A 17,085-nucleotide genomic window follows, 5' to 3' on the forward strand; every position below is an offset into this window, starting at 1 on the left:
ACTCTCCATTCCACATCCCCACTCCCACCATAAAAATTAGTAATACAATCCAAAAAAGAAACTTAGAATTACTAAATCAAATAGAGTGTAGCAAAAAATCCCAGACTCAGAAGAAAGATCAATTTACATTTGTTTATTGATCGCTAACAAAACATTCATAAGTATGATGCCAAAAATTAAAATTCAGAAATTCAGCCTATACACACAAGTTTCATGGTCAGTTGATAATTCTACTTCATTCTTATAGCCAAAGAATCTGAATCCAATTTCTGCCAAGTATGTGAAGTATTTACCACAAAGAACTTTTTAAAAATGGCATAAGGCAAACTCTGGATCCTATTTTTCATTTCTGTCTGAAAATCTCTACCTCAAAGACAGAAGCTTTGATTGCCAAAGTGACAGCCTTAGAACATTACATTTGCTAAAAATCTTAAAGAAGCAAATTCTTCAGCATGACTTCTAACCTTCAGTATCCTGGCATAGTTCCAAGATGGGGGGAAAAGACAACTATAGAACCCTGAGATTGTATATTGAAAAAATACTGAGTGCATTTAAAAGATCTACTATGGTGTATTATTCATAGATTTCTAGCTCCCAAACATTGGTAGACAACTTCTAAAAAAAATAATAAATTATAAGTAGTGTGTAGCTCAAATGCAAGCTTCTGATTTTGAATATAAAATGTAAGAGGAATAAAATATATACGTTGGCCAAGTGTGATGGGTCATGCCGATAATCCCAATACTTGGGGAGACTATGGCAGGAAGATAGTCTGAGCCTATGAGTTCAAGGCCAGCCTAGGCCACATAGTGAGACTGCACTGCTACAAAAATTGTTTCAAATTGGCCAGGCGTGGTGGTGCATGCCTGTACTTCCAGATACTTGGGAGGCTGAGGCGGGATGTTTGCTGAAGCCTGGGAGTTCAAGGCTGCAGTGAGCCATGATTGTGCCACTACACTATAGCCTGGGTGACAGATTGAAACCATCTCTCCCTCTATCTATCTATCTATCTATCTATCTATCTATCTATCTATACACACACACACACACACATTTATATATATATATATATACACACACACATTTATATATATATATACACACACACACATTTATATATATTTATAAAACATTCTTAATAGATTCCCCAATATTCCCCCCTTTCTCTCTATATATATATGTGTTATATATATATATATATATATATTTATGTCTTATACATTGTTAATAGATTACCCAATATTCCCATGACATACTGAAACTACTTAATTCACTAGTAGAGCTAAGACTAGGACCTAAGCCTCCCCTAACAGAGGATATATCTAAAGTTCATTCTATTCGGTTACATATTGGCCAATTCATAAGGTACCCACCTCAGTGACAGAGTGCAAAGGCCTCTAAATAATAGCAGAAAGTCACACCAGTAAAGGTAACTTTCCCTCTGGGTGTGAGCTCTGATCCTTTATGATTAAGCTAATTTTGATTTTTAAAATCAGTTCCTTGCTTGACCCTATGTAATTATTACCTCAAGAAAACTGTCTGCGCTGCTGCCTTTGGGTCTCCCTTTAGATCTGGCCACTTACTACATGGCCTTTGAGCTTGCCATGTCTTTGTATTTGTCTCCCTATAAAGACAAAAAGGAAGTCTTTATCAAAACCTTAGGAAGACCTTGTCAAAATCTTAGGAAGCCAGATCTGTTGGCAATGAATAGCTGTATTTCTGTTTAAGTGATTAACTTACCTCAATTTTTTTAACATGGATATTTTGCTGGACTGAATCAGGATTTTGACAATTCTAGTCAAGAAACAGATGGATTCAGGAGACCCAAGAATTTAACCCAGATTCAAGCAGAACAAGAATTAATTACATAGAACCGAATGAACTGAGGAGGGATAGTTGTGGGTTTCGTTTGGAACACTATTGATGTTGCAATGTTCTATTTTTTGTAGATATATGAAGAGCCCCTTTCTCTGAAGCAAACTAGCACTCATAACAATTTAGCGGACTATATTTTAATAAACTAAAATGTACATTGACAAATAAGATATTTTTCTTCCTGCCTGATTCCTCCAGAATTTGGAAACTCTGATTGACTAGTTTAATTTCATGGCAATATAAGTATTTATATGTTTGGTTTTAGAAAAAGAAAATTGAGATATTAAAATTAATAGTAACTATTACAGGATCACTGTGAGTTTTAAAATATATATATAATGCATTTAGAACAATCTCTGAGTTTAGTAAGTACTCAATAAATTTTATCTTATTTTTTATTTGTATTGTTTTATTTTTATCTGTTTTCTGTTGGCAATTATCCCATCAGATCCAATGCTGAGCTCAAAACACCAACCACCCGTTCAGGTCCCCAGCCAAGCCTGCCCAAGGCTTTGCTCCCTGCTCCGCCTTATACCTTCTAAAAATGGATCAAGAAATTCAATAGAATTACTTTGATCATGCTAGCAACTTTAGCCAAAGTTGAAATTATTTGAATATCGTGGCTATTCCTTAATGTAAATATATATAAACTGTTATGAAAATTACTCATGAACTTTTCAATTCCACTGTCAGAATATTTCCTCATGTGAAGAGAATGTTCAATGACAATACAATACATGTGTATGAATTACTGCATACAAAAGATTAACTTTTTCTTTTCAACTTTTACTTTAGAATTGGGGGTATGCATGGAGAATTGTTGCAAAGCTATATTTCATGATGCTGAGGTTTGAATTATGAAAGAACCTGTTACGGAGGTAGTGAGCATAATAATATCCAATAGGCAGCTTTTTCAACCTTCACCCCTCTTTCTCTCTTATATTTTCCAGTGTCTGTTGCTCCCAACAGAAGACTACTATGCAAAGGAAAAAAGCATTTTTTCATAGGGTTAATGGAATTCCTTTCAATATTCTAGTAATATGGTTTCCCATATAGTGTTTGATATATGATATGGTACTTTTAAAGTATCCATCCAAAATTCCTATCTTTAATATTTTTTCATTTCATTTTATTCCCCTCAAAAAACTAGTTATTATTAAATTGTTGGGATAGCCAGATAAAAGTGCAAAATCCTCGACTAAACATTTTTTAGTCTTTCTTGTTTAAAAGTGGATATTGTAGAACTAAAGAGCAAGTCGATTAACTATATGTATATACTTTTGTTAAAAGACAAAATCCAAAAGTCTGTAAAAATACTATACTGAACTTTATGTCAGAAGGGAAAGTTTTAATTTTTAGGGGTTAACAAGTTTTGTATAAATGTAAATAAAGTTTGCTCCGAACTCATGTCTGAACGTTGGTGAATATCTGCCCTTGGGTAAGCCTTCATAGTCTTAACTTGCTTATTCATATTTTTTCTTTTGGTTTTAACTCATAACAAATTCTTCTTAATGTATTATATAGTGAAGACTTTAGGACATTAGCTGTTTGCAAACATATTGGAGCTGAGATTACTTCATGGGCTAGAGCTAGGTATAAACTCAGAGTGTGGTAAATCATATAAACATTTCAGCCTTTGTTTAAAAGAAGTCATTTTTGATGATATGCTTTTTTTTCTGGGCAGCGTGCCTCTACCTGCCCTGTTTTCTTCTCTTTTATCAGCCTTTTTATTTACATAGCAGTTTCCTTCAACTTGTAACTTACAAGTTGACTTGACATAAAACCGTTTCTTTCTGGATGAGAAAAAGAAAATATGTCATGTATTCTTCTCTTTTTATAAAACCAGCTGGAAATCTGGAAGCAGAGCCCAAACTTAACAGCCTCTCATGATATAAAACAAATATGCATTATTCTACGGAGGAAACTAAAACAGAGCTGTCCTTTCTTCATCTCTCCACCTCATGGAAAGGAGCTTAATTTATGGGGACTTCTGTGAAGGGGAGTCTGTACCAGAAAAGAAGGGTACAATAGCAATGACCAGAAAACCCAAATCAAAATACAAAATGCCAGAGTTTCGGTACAAAGTAATTAAACACCTCCCGGACCTTTTGAAAGTTTGCTCAAGATCCGTTTGATTTTTAACAGAGTCTTTAAATATATAGGAAGGAGAGGATACATTTCCAAGTCAAAACATTCTAAATGGATGGCAACTGGAGAAAAATAACGGCAGGTTGTTTCCTTAGTCATTCCATTAAGTTTGTATCGTAAAACTTCATAAACATAGAGTGTTTACAGCACACGGTGGCTGTGAGAACACAGGTGGAGTGTTAAGCATGTAAGCTGCACTTGTATACACAACTAAGGCGTTCCATTTCCTAATCTAACCACTCAAAATGACAGGGTTTTACCCTGGCTTAGTGCCTCTGAACAATTAAAAGTAATAGACACTGTGAAGGTAACAGGATTTAACCTATGTGTTCAGTCAGCTCCTATTACACAACTGAAAAAAAAAAAGCATTCCTAGGTAAACCGAGACTTAAAGAGACATAATACATGTTAATCATTTAGTCCAATAAATCCATGGGCCAATTATCAAAGTTTCACAGGATCAGAAATAGCAGCTGAAAGAGCAAGTACTTTTTCATCTTTATTCTGACAGAATTATTTTCTATGAAGTAATCACATACAACACCCAGAACACAACATTTTTTACATAAAGTTAATGCCTCCAACTCACCACAGATATTTTCATAAACAACAAAAGAATAGTTTGACTTTGTACAAAGCAATAGATCTCTAATACATTCACACCCACAATTGTATCATACATAGACAATGATTCGACTACCTATCAGTCTTCTAAAAATGCCATTAAATTGTATTTATTTGGGTCATTTTATGATTTTCAGAGTCAGACTAGAATTTTTATGCTAGTTTATCCCCTGTCGCCTGTCACACAGAATGTTAGTGCACACCAAAACCATCCTTGATGATGCTAGCTTCCCTTTCTTAATCTCGGGGAACTGATAACTCTGTCTTTCCCTACCTTTCACCTTGGTAGAGAGATTTCTGAATTTACCTGTTGAATATAATCTTTCACCTCCAAAAGGCTCCAGGCTGCAGTCCTGCTATAAAAGCAAAACTCAGGTTCAAGAGTGCCAATACCATACACACGCTAAGTGTTTTTCTCACTGGTATTTGCAAAAACTCCTCATCGTCTACAGCTTTTCTTGATAGCTGGGGCCATGCCTGAATGGCAGGCTAAGTCTTGTACCTCTCTGAGATTTTAGATCCCCTTAGGCTAGATTCCTGGAATTGGAAGCAATTTTGAGAAAGCAATTTCAAATCTTTGCCCCAAGAAAGTAGTAACAGAATTTCCCATTAAAACTATGGCGATTTGTATCTTTAAACAACAAAAGCCAACGAATTGTCGTCAGGCTCAAAGAAAATATTGGCATTTATCAGAAACATCTAGTTACTTTTCAGCCCAACTCTTTTCTTTGGCAAAATCTAGTGAATCATATTTTGAACTGGCGTAGACATTTTAAACTCACAGATACATGTGTTTTAAATGAAGATTGCCTATCTAGGCTATGGAACAAGATTACATTTATCATTGGATCACTGCACCTCAAAATAAACTCTATTTGAAGCCATACTTTTTTGTGTGGTTGACAAAACAAGGCAGCCAGATTTGAAAGGTTAATAATTCTGCAATGGAACTTGATTCATGGCATCTAATAAAGATATTTGAATGCTTCTGCCAAGTTCAGCAACATGACTTGCCAGAACATAGAATCTCAAGTAAGCCTACCCTTAATATTGTGTGAGAAAAGAAAACAGGCCCAACAGCAGCAGCAGATGGATTTGAGAGTTCATCCCTGCATTTTTTTCTCTTAATAAAGGTCAGGTGTACCACTGAAAAGCAATGTATCAAGAATACCTGATACTGTTCAGAACACTCAGCAAGAAGAGAGGGCATCTGGTCAATTAGGAATGTATCTACATTGTGTGAATTACTCCCTTTTTATAGTTGTTTTTCTCATTAAATACAGACAGCCTTCTATTCTTACAGTTATTTGGGAGTGAGAAGGATAGACGAGAGAACAAGATCAAAGTGATAGGCGATTAAAAAAAAACTGTAGTTGGCTTTCGATTTTGTTTTTATTCTTGCACTAGAATATGGGTGTGCCTGGCATTCTGAGAATTTGCATTTCAGACAAAGTTATGAAAGTAAACTGTAGAGACCTGACTCAGAAAAACTGAAAAGTCCTTGCAGCTTTCGATCTGCTCAGCTTCTCCTGATCACCACATTCCCTGCTGAGACGGACACCTCCACTTTTCCAAGTATTGTCTGACCTCAGTGGATGGGAATGTTTCTTGTTTATCAACAAGAAAATGGGAGCAAGATTTTCCACAGAATGATGATGTAAGATGACGATAGATTTACCATTTCCAAAGAAAATCTGTGGAAGAGAATCAATGTCCTTCTTGGGAAATTGAAACTTGTCACACATTTCAGAGATACTTAGCTTAATATACCTGATCAGTGCATGCGTTTTGCAATATGATATTGCTTCTGGAGATTTTGCTACCTCTCACTCCTCCACATACCCACACCCACAAACTTCCCACATCCCTAAGAAACTGACATGATCCAGTTAGTGGTCCCAAAGGATGGAAGCCCAGGATACAGCAGAAATAGACACACCCTTGAGCAATGGAATAGAGAGAGACAGCTCAAGAACATCTTTCACCTGGAAGAATCACCCCTCCCCAGTGCTGGGTCAGTGATATTGCTATAAGACGAAGAATATTTTAAAATTTATGTAACATTCTTCCATTTTGAAAGACATAAACATTTATATATCCAGCCTGCCAAATGAAAGACCATTTGGCAGGCTGGATAAACTAAATGTTCACTCAAAGAGATACTGCCATTAATGTGGCTGCTAGAAAAAATTTTAGTACATGACTTCAAAGTTTTACGCTCGTTTTCCTAATGCCAAGTCCTTTAAATTACTGTGATGGGCTGAACAGGGTGCACAGATGTCTTAAAGTCTGGAAAGTTGTTCACCAGAAATCATTTCATTTTAATTAGAGTTGTCTCTGTAAGACAGATACCTCTAAGCAATGCTAACTCAAGGACTTGGCTAACGTACTGGATATGGAGAGCAGTGCTATCACTAAGTTTTGGATACATTTGCATAATATCTAGAGGACTGAATTTATACATGGCAAATCAAAGTGACAAATATTAGTTATACAACTTAAATTCTAAAAAGTTTCTAATGATGGGACATTTTAAATTAAAATCAGAAATTCACCCCTTTTCAAACATGAGTGGAAAATTAACATAATCTATGCAAAAGCAAGGAATGTCAACTTTTGTTAAATTAGCAAACTCTACTGATTTTATAATTGATGGTTTTGACTAACATAGTTTTTTTTTTTTAAGATGGGGTCTCACTCTGTCACCCAGGCTGGAGTGCAGTGGTGCACTCTGGGCTCACTGCAACCTCCACTTCCCATGTTCAAGCAATTCTCCTGCCTCAGAATCCCAAGCAGCTAGGACTACAGGCACGCACTACCACATCCAGCTAATGTTTGTATTTTTGTAGAAACAGGATTTCATGATGTTGCCCAGGCTGGTTGAACCCCCGGTCTCAGGTGATTCGCCTAAAGTTCTGGGATTGCAGGCTTGAGCCACCACAACCAGTCTCGACTTATATCTTTATTGCAAAAAGGATAATTTAGATTAGCTAGGCACTTTCAAGATGATCAGTGAAACCCAGCTTAACTCCAATTGGCATTTTTACTCAATATGAACAAATTTTGTACAGGAGAAACACAGTTTTAAAAGCCAACAGAAATGGGGAAGTATAATTGCATATGCATAAGCCAACAGTAGGTAGGAAAGAAGCCAAAAAATATCTACATGCTCTTTGACATAGTTGGTTTAAATGTTGCCTGAAAGTATGAATCATAAGTACCATGTCAACACAGATGGGACAGCCCATATACAAAAGACCAATCTTTATCCCATAATCCACTCAGGACTAACTGTGACAGGAATTAGAAAAACACACAACATAATAAAAAAGGGAGAAAAAGGCCATCCTTTTTCAAAGGATTCAATCTTAGTCATCTAGAGGTTGCTTCAGAGACTAGAGAATGTACGTCATTAATTTATTTAAAAGACACCAACTAGAAGATTCCCTCCAGCATGATCACATTAGAATAGTTATACTTCAACTACAGATGTATACGTTAATTGGGCGAGTAGAGCCACACACAGTCTCAAATGACTCACTTTAGACTTTGGAATGCACTAAGGGTTTTCAGCAGGTTCACAATCTCCATGAAACTCTATATATATATTATTTTTTTATATTAATTATATATATATTTTTTCATTTCAGCAAGTATTTATTGAACCTTTACATGGTGCTAGCCATTGCCCTCTATGGATATTAAAAAGACAAAGATGAATAATATCAGGCTACTGCCCTTTGAAGTTGCTGGGACATGGTTTTAGTAAGCTCTTCCCAGAACTGCAACTGGGCGCTATATATTTTTTCAATCCTCTATATATTACATATATATGCATATATAGATATATAATATATAGAGGATTGAATTATATACATTATGTATAACTATATGTTATATATATAAAATAGAGGACTGAATTATATACATTATGTATAACTATATATTATATATATAAAATAGAGGACTGAATTATATATATATTATATATATAATTATAAGCATATCTACATGCTTATACTTATGTATATGCAATTAAACTTCCTCATTTCTGTTGGCTTTTAAAAATGTGTTTTTTCAGTGTAAAATTTGTTCATATTGAGTAAAAATGCCAATTGGAGTTTAGCTGAGTTTCGCTGATCAACTTATGAGTGCCTAGCTAATCTAAATTATTCGTTATGCAATCAAGATGTAAATTGAGGCTGGGTGTGGTGGCTCAAGCTGTAATGTGTGTGTGTGTGTGTATTTTTCTTTAAAGGTTACCAGCAGAAGAAGTAGGTGGAGACTAGAAACACAAGAAGGATTTGATGCTCCATTTATTATTCAAAGACATAAGGGCCATATGTCAAGGAATGTGGGAAGCCTTTAGCTGCTGACAGGGGTCCTTGACTGCTAGACGGCAATGAACTGAATTTTACCAAAAACAAGGACAAACTTGTAAACAGGTTTTTCCCCAGAATCTCCAGACAACTAAGCCCAGCCTACACTTGTATTAGGGCCATGTGAGACTCTGAATAAAGAATTCAGTCATTCCACAGGAGTTCAGAACATGCCACCCAAAATATGCAACTTGGGCATATTGGTTATTTTGAGTTAAAGGTGCCTGAAGAATGGCAGATGCAGACAGGGGTCTCTGACCTCCATGTTGCTACCTAAAACCATGTCATAAAAACTGCCATGAGAACTGGAGACTGGATGTTGATACCAAAGTGGACCCGTATAAACAAACCTACTAAAATAACTCTTATCTTTCATTAGTTTCCCCCACACATTTCCTAGTCATTTTCCCAGCCCTGGAACTTAGCTCCCTTTTTGTCTTGTTGCTTCTGCACACGTTTATCATTCTTTGTTTTTTTAAAGGTATATAAGTCCTCAATCCCAACTACTTCATTAACTGTAAGTTTTATTGACTTCTTTCCTAATCTGAAAACTTTATCTTATTACCACTTCTCCTTCATTTTGTTACCAAGCAAAGGAAATATCCTTTTACCATTAAAAAAAAAAAAACCATTTTGCCTGTACAAGAATCTCATGTTCATCTGTTCCTTCATCCTTTTTTATGAATTATCTCTTGGTTCTCAAGTGAATTATTCCCTAATGGCTGATTCCAAGCTACTGTTCTGTCGTGGTTTTGTGTTCTCTGAATAGTATTCCCCATTCTCCCTCACAAGTTTCACTTTATTATATTGACTTTGCAATGATGAATTTCTCAGGAGGGATTTTGCTTGCATTATCTCTACATTGTCCACCTTAGTGCCTTCACATCAAAACCCCCTCCCTGTTTCATGCCCTTCTGTGTAATCTGGTCTAGCCTTTACATTCTGCTTTGTCAGGGAAAGCAACTCTGCTACTTAGCCAAAACCAGGAAGGATGGGGAACCTAAAGTACCACCTCAAGATGGAGTAACTTCTAAACAACTATCTGGATTTTCTACTTCTTCTTGTGTTTATTCTGGTCATCTGTGTCATTCGAGGAATTTATCCACTAATCGAAGTTACCAAATGCATTGTCATCACATTGTTCATATTCCCTTGTTATTCTTTAAATGTTGATGGGATCCAGACTGATGGCTTTTCCTTTGTTTCTGATGTATTAGTCTGTTCTCACACTGCTGAAATACATACCTGAGACTGGGTCGTTAATAAAGGAAAGAGGTTTAAGTGGCTTGTAGTTCTAGTTCTGTGGGCTGTCCAGGCTTCTGCTTCTAGAGAGACCTCAGGAAACTTACAATCATGAATGAAGGCAAAGGAGAAGGATGGCTGACGGGAAAGAGAGAGAGTGAAGGAAGAAGTGCTACATGCTTTCGAACAACCTGCTATCATGAGAACTTTATCATGAAACAGTACTCTAATGGCCTCATGAGAAGTTTATCACAAGACCATTAGAAATCACACCCATGATTTATTCATCCCCACTGTAACTGGTGGAGGGTGACCAGGTTCTTGAACAAAGAATTGGACAAAGAATTGGACAAAACGCACAAACAAAGCAAGGAAGGAATGAAGGGATACATTGAAAATCAAAGTATACTCCATGATGTGGAAATGAGCCCAAGCACAGGGGCTCAAGGGCTTTGTTACAGTATTTTGGGGAGTTTACCCTCTGGAGGATTCCACTGGGCACAATTTATGTAAATGGAGAGGATAAAGTTACAAAGCTATTTACTTGACCTATGCCCTAGAGAGAGGATAGTTCCTGTGATAACTGAAGTGTGAATTGGTCTTATGTTCACATGAGGAATATATTTACATATGAACTTGCCTCCAGACCCTGTTTGCCTGCCTCAACACCAGGCTCCTCCTCCAAAACCGGGGACTATAATTCGGCATGAGATTTGGGTGAAGACATACAGCCAAACTGTATCATCTGGTACTGACAATTTGTCTTTCTCTTTTTTTTTTTTTTTTTTTTGGAGATGGGGTTTCACTCTGTCATCTAGTCTTGAGTGTAATGGTACGATCACCGCTCACTGCAGCTTCAAGCTGCCAGACTGAACCAATCCTCCCATCTCAGCCTCCCGAATAGCTAGGACTACAAGCACTCACCACCACACCTGGCTAAATATTTAATGTTTTGTAGAGACAAGACCTTGCTCTGTTGCCCAGGATGGTCTCAAAGTCTTCAGTTTAAGCACTCCTCCTGCCTTGGACCCCAGAAGTACTAGAATTACCGATTCATTGTTTTCATTGATCTTTTTAAGGAAGTATTTCTAATCTCAGTATTTGAAACTTGAAAGTTTCTCAGTGCTGCCTGAGTTCTGGAAATTTATCAGCTCCCTAGTAGTTCTTTGGCCACATAGTTTCACCCTATCAATCCACGGCTTGAAATTCAGCAGCAGACTTTAGGCGACCATCAGGCAAATTTCCATAGCTCTTTTATCTGAATAGCTACGTCCTTAGTGCTTTCCCAAATAAACTGATAACCCTCACTCTCTGTGTATTCTGAGTCTGGCTCCTCAGTGAAATCTGTGACACTATTACCTCTGCTTGCATCCCCTTCCTGTGAATCAACCTTGAAAGAGCCTCCAGGTGGAAAGTGAAGATGATTGTAGGCCTCACCTGATTTGTTCCCTTTCTCTCAAGAATCACCGTCCTGTGCTGCCTGCTAACCAATATGTGAAAAAAAGGTGTTTAAGATATTTTGCTCATAGGGGGTCATGATCAGGATCAGTTTATCAATCAGAAAAAAAAACAGAATTCCTTTAACTCAAGGTTCCGTCTGTCTCCTATGGTCACCTGGACCAGCCTTGCTGTAAGTATATTTCCCCTGTTGTCAGAATCTGGCTCCAGCTGTGCATGTTGAATGGGACTCAGCATTTTTCCTAACAGTGATGCATTCAGTGAAACAGCCTGAATTTTGAAAGAGCAATGGCAATTTAAGTGCTTATTTTTTATCAGTCTTCCACTCTTGCTTAACAATGGTAGAAGAAAATAGTAAGTCGCCATCTTTTAAATGGCAAATTCTCCATAAGTAGTAATGCATTCTCTAGTTCTTGATTATGAAAGAGGTGGCCAAATTGATTTTCTTACACAGAAGTTTCAGCGTTAAATGTTTAGGTCTGTAGGAAAAAAAGACCACAGAAAAGAGAAGTGAGGGGTGAGAACACATCTCATTGTAAAGCTCAGGAGTTTTCCCGTCTGTAGAGCAAGTCAGCTTGCTGTCCTTCTTCACGACTCTGAGGTCAACTCAACCTCTCATTTTCCAGTAAACCATGTAGGTCCAGGGAATTCCTTCCCTGCAACTTTGGAGAAACTTTTTTAAAAATATAAGGTGAGTAAGTAAATAAATGAGACTCCAAAGGCCAGGTGAATAAACCATAGACATCTTTTAGGAAATTAGAAAGGACTATTTCTTAACAACACTAAATTATATTACAAAGAAGTATCATTGTTCTAAGGAGAAAATATGAGTAGTTGTTTTCTTCCTCATGCCTTCAGCAAACCAGTTATGTGCATTTAAGATTTTTGTACTTTGCAATATTATAGATGGAGCTAAAGAACATAGTTTTGATTGTTTCTTCTATTGGTGATATAATATATAAACTTTCTCAATAGTAAAATAAGTATTATAATTTTATAATACAATTTCAGGAGGAAAAGTTCTTGAATGCATTCTACATATCATAGATATGGTTCAACACAAAATGATACTAATCTAAACAAGCTGAATTATTACCCTATACCATTATTAAGCATTGTGAGTTTAAATGTGAGTGGGCAGTACACAGCCACCTGCTAAGTTTCTCGAATTTCTTAGGAAATAAATAAAGAAGTCTGTTAGTAAGGAGTACAGTGCCACAGCAAACAGTATGATAATAACTGGGCTTTATTTTTTAATCATTATTTCCAGATTTCATTTCCAAAATTAGTGACTTGATTTCTACAGTTGTAGAGTATGATTGAAATTGGAAAAATATTGAATTAACACAGAGAAAGAGGAGGAAGAATAATGGAAGTAGAAGTGGGAGGGAGTGGAGGACAAAAGGAAGTGGAGGAAGAGAAGGAGGGAGAGGAGAGGAGGAAGACAAGGAGGTGAAAAAAGAAGAGGAGGAGGAGGGAGGAAGAAGAAAGAAGAAGATGAAATTAAAGAGTAAATAGGAGAAAAAAAGGTTCTTTTATGTGTTCTTTTGGCACACTCCCAGAGAGTCTTAGATTCAAATAACAAATAAAAGGGTAACTGCCAGATCTCTACTTTAGCTAACCATTATATAGATTCAGAATTATTTTCCAGGTGCTGCCAAAATTTTCTATTATATCTGCTTCCAGCTTTGACTAACAAGCTTGTGTAAACTAGAAAAACAAACCTTGAATATTCTGAAGCTCTGCGTTGTCTCTTCTTTATAATCATCAGTTTGTTAGGTTGGAAATATATTATAATAGACAAACACTCTTTATGGAACTCTGTATCCACTGTTAGATTATGAAACTAGAAGGCACAGAATCTACTCTACCAGACAGTGACCCTATAGCAGAGTTGAGGCAAATGTCAACACAAATCTATGTTATAAATACATTATGTTTGTAGCTACATATATCTGATTAGAAATGGTATGATAGGAAAACATTAATGAATTGTGGGAAATGTGGAAATTGCAAGAATAAGATTTAGACTAAAAAATAAAATTGCAGTCAATATGCTTTGGCTGTGTCCCCAGCCAAATCTCAACTTGAATGCTCTCTCCCAGAATTCCCCCATATTGTGGGAGGGCCCCAGGGGGTGGTAATTGAATCATGGGGGCCGGTCTTTTCTGTGCTAGTCTCATGATAGTGAATAAGTCTCACGAGATCTAGTGGGTTTATCAGGGGTTTCCACTTTTGCTTCTTCCTCATTTTCTCTTGCTGCCACCATGTAAGAAGTGCCTTTTGCCTCCCACCATCATTTGGAGTCCTCCCTAGCCATGTGGAACTGTAAGTCCAATTAAACCTCTTTTTCTCCTGAGTCTCAGGTATGTCTTTATCAGCAGTGTGAAAACGGACTGATACATTAAATTGGTACCAGTAGCGTGAGGCATTGCTGAAAAGATACCTGAAAATATGGCAGCTATATTGGAACTGGTTAACAGGCAGAAATTGAAAAAGTTTGAAGGGCTTAGAAGAAGACAGGAGGATGTGGGAAAGTTTAGGACTTCCTAAAGACTTGTTGAATGTCTTTTCCCAAAATGCTGATGCTGATAGAGAAGATAAAATCCAGGCTGAGGTCTTCTCAGATAGACATGAGGAACTTGTTGGAAACAGGAGCAAAGGTGACTCTTGTTATGTTTTAGCAAATAGATGGGTGGCATTTTGCTACTGCCCTAGAGATATGTGGAACTTTGAACTTGAGAGAGATGATTTAGGGTATCTGGCAGAAGAAATGTCTAAGCAGCAAAGCATTCAAGGTGTGACTTGGGTGCTATTAAAGGCATTCAGTTTTATAAAGGAAGTAGACCGTAAACTTTGGAAAATTTGCAGCCTGACTATGGGATAGAAAAGAAAAACCCATTTTCTAGGGAGAAATTCAAGCCAGCTATGCAAATTCACATAAGTATCAAGGAATCTAATGTTAATCCCCAAGGCCATGGGGAAAATGTCTCCAGGGTTTGTCAGAGACCTTCATGGCAGTCCCTCCCATCACAGGCTCAGAGGCCTAGGAGGAAAAAGTGGTTTTGAGGACTGGGCCCAGGCTCCCTGTGCTCTGCAACATATGATGCCATGGTGCCCTGTGTCCCAGCTGCTCCAGCCATGGCTGAAATGAGTCAATGTAAAGCTCAGGCTGTGGCTTCAGAGGGTAGAAGCTCCAACCCTTGGCAGCTTCCATGTGGTGTTGAGCCTGTGGGTGTACAGAAGTCAACAACTGAAGTTTGGGAATCTCTGCCTAGATTTTAGAAGCTATACAGAAACAGCTGCATGCCCAGGCAAAAGATTGCTGCAGGAGTGGGGCCTTCATGGAGAACCTCTACTAGAGCAGTGCAAAAGGAACATGTGGGTCAGAGCCCCCACACAGAGTCCCTACTGGGGCACTGCCTAATGGAGCTGTGAGAAGAGGGCCATCGTCCTCCAGACCTTAGAACTGTAGATGCACTAACAGTTTGCACCATGTGCCCGGAAAAGCCACAGACACTCAATGCCAGCTCATGAAAGCAGTTAGGAGGAAGGCTGTCCCCTGCAAAGCCACAGGGACAGAGCTGCCCAAGACCATGGAAACACACCTCTTGCATCAGCATGACCTGGATGTGAGATGTAGAAACAAAGGAGATCATTTTGGAGCTTTAAAATGTTACCACATCCCTGTGTAATGAATGAGTTAGATATGGCGATTGTGGCAGAAGGTAGGAATAGTAATGAAGGAGACAGAGATGTTGCTGACCATCTAGAATTTCACAGCCTTAGAGCAGTGGCTTCAATCTTTGCACAGATACAGTCGCTGGCATTGTTGTTGTTGCCTAGAAAGAGAAGTATGAAGACATTTGCGTGGGAATGTGCATGAAAGGCATTCTGGGGCTGAACAGAAAGGTTAACTTGGGAATCATTCAACATTTCCCTGACCACCAGGTGGACCACCATTCATTTCACTCCATCCTCCAAATAAAAATTTGCTATATTTTCCCATGTGTATAATGATAAGAATTCCAATGCTCCAACGGCAAACTCCCATTGAGAATAATATAAGCATTCAGAAACTTCAAGGAAACTCCCTTATTTGCTGCCAAAATCTTTTTTTTTTCAAAAGCCATATACAGCTTCTGGAATGATTTCATGATTTTAAGATGATCCGTGTAATTGGATTTGCAAACAAAAATATGAGCTGTACATATTGGAATGTCACTGTTTGCCCTCTTAAGTACATTTTTATTTAAAACATTAACACATTGTGAGAAGTTAGAGTACCCACATGTCTGCAACATGAATGACTCAACAATTCCTCAGGAGCTCTCACACACAAAAAAATGGAGGCATATAATCTGAACTAAAGACGAATGAAGAGATTTAAAAGTATCAGAATTCCAAATGCATTCCAGTACAATGACATCCTGAATTGCCCTCTCTTACTTATTCACATCTCTCTGAAGATTGTCTTGGGGGTTATGTGTTTTGAAATTTGATAACAATTCACACTTGGAAATTACACTGGGCAAGTAGCTTTTCTTGTTATATACCACACTTAATCCTAAAAATACTTGAAATCCTAGGTATTTATTAGGCAGTATATCCTAATTTTGTTCACTTGTTTGTTGTCAATAATTTTTTTATTACAGACTCCTTTAAAATTCTAATACTGTATCTGAACCTCCTGCTTAGAAAAGTGCAGGTGTTTTACACGTTGTACAGAAGTTCAGTTTGTCAACTCCCTGAAACCCATTCATGGATAATGGGACTAGTGGGAAGATGGAGGGTTCTATAGAGCCCAGGTCAACTATTTCAGATGTGGTCCAAATACCTATATTACCTGCAAAGGAAGAAATGAAACCCAGAGAGGCTAAGATCAAACTTTCTTGCTAACTCACAGTCATACTTTTCTAATGCCTGCTATGAATTTAAATAACCACCAATAATCAAGGTTTTGGTTATCTCCCCTTACTCTTCACCCCTCACCAGGCAGCCTATAGATTTATAGGCAAGAGATAGTAAAGTCAGAAGTGTGAAAACCTAGCTTTATTTCTGATTGATTATTGATTGAAGCTATTGCATAACTGGACATAAATATACTTTCTCTGCATCAATCTCTCTACCTGTAAAGTAGAAACAATTGTTTGTGGTTAATTCTAATCACTTAGAAGTATTGCAAGAATAAATGAGATAGTATCTATAGTAAATGAGAATCAAATCAAAAACATGTAATTAAAAGTTCCTCAAAAAACAAAATAATTAACATCCTGTGTTTTCCAAAGCCTTACAATCTAGGAATAAATGTGAAGTCATGATTTCGGTAACAAATAAGTTTTCCCTGATTCTCATCTTC

At 37.3% G+C, this 17,085-nt stretch overlaps 1 long non-coding RNA gene across 4 annotated transcripts in view; it reads right to left on the reverse strand.

Annotated features, from left to right (window-relative positions):
- Positions 1–17,085, reverse strand: part of LOC144581708 (uncharacterized) — a 187,696-nt gene that overhangs the window by 51,941 nt on the left and 118,670 nt on the right. The window lies entirely within an intron of this gene.

The sequence above is a fragment of the Callithrix jacchus genome, chromosome 3 (assembly GCF_049354715.1).
Source record: "Callithrix jacchus isolate 240 chromosome 3, calJac240_pri, whole genome shotgun sequence".
In the NCBI taxonomy this organism is placed as follows: Eukaryota; Metazoa; Chordata; class Mammalia; order Primates; family Cebidae; genus Callithrix; species Callithrix jacchus.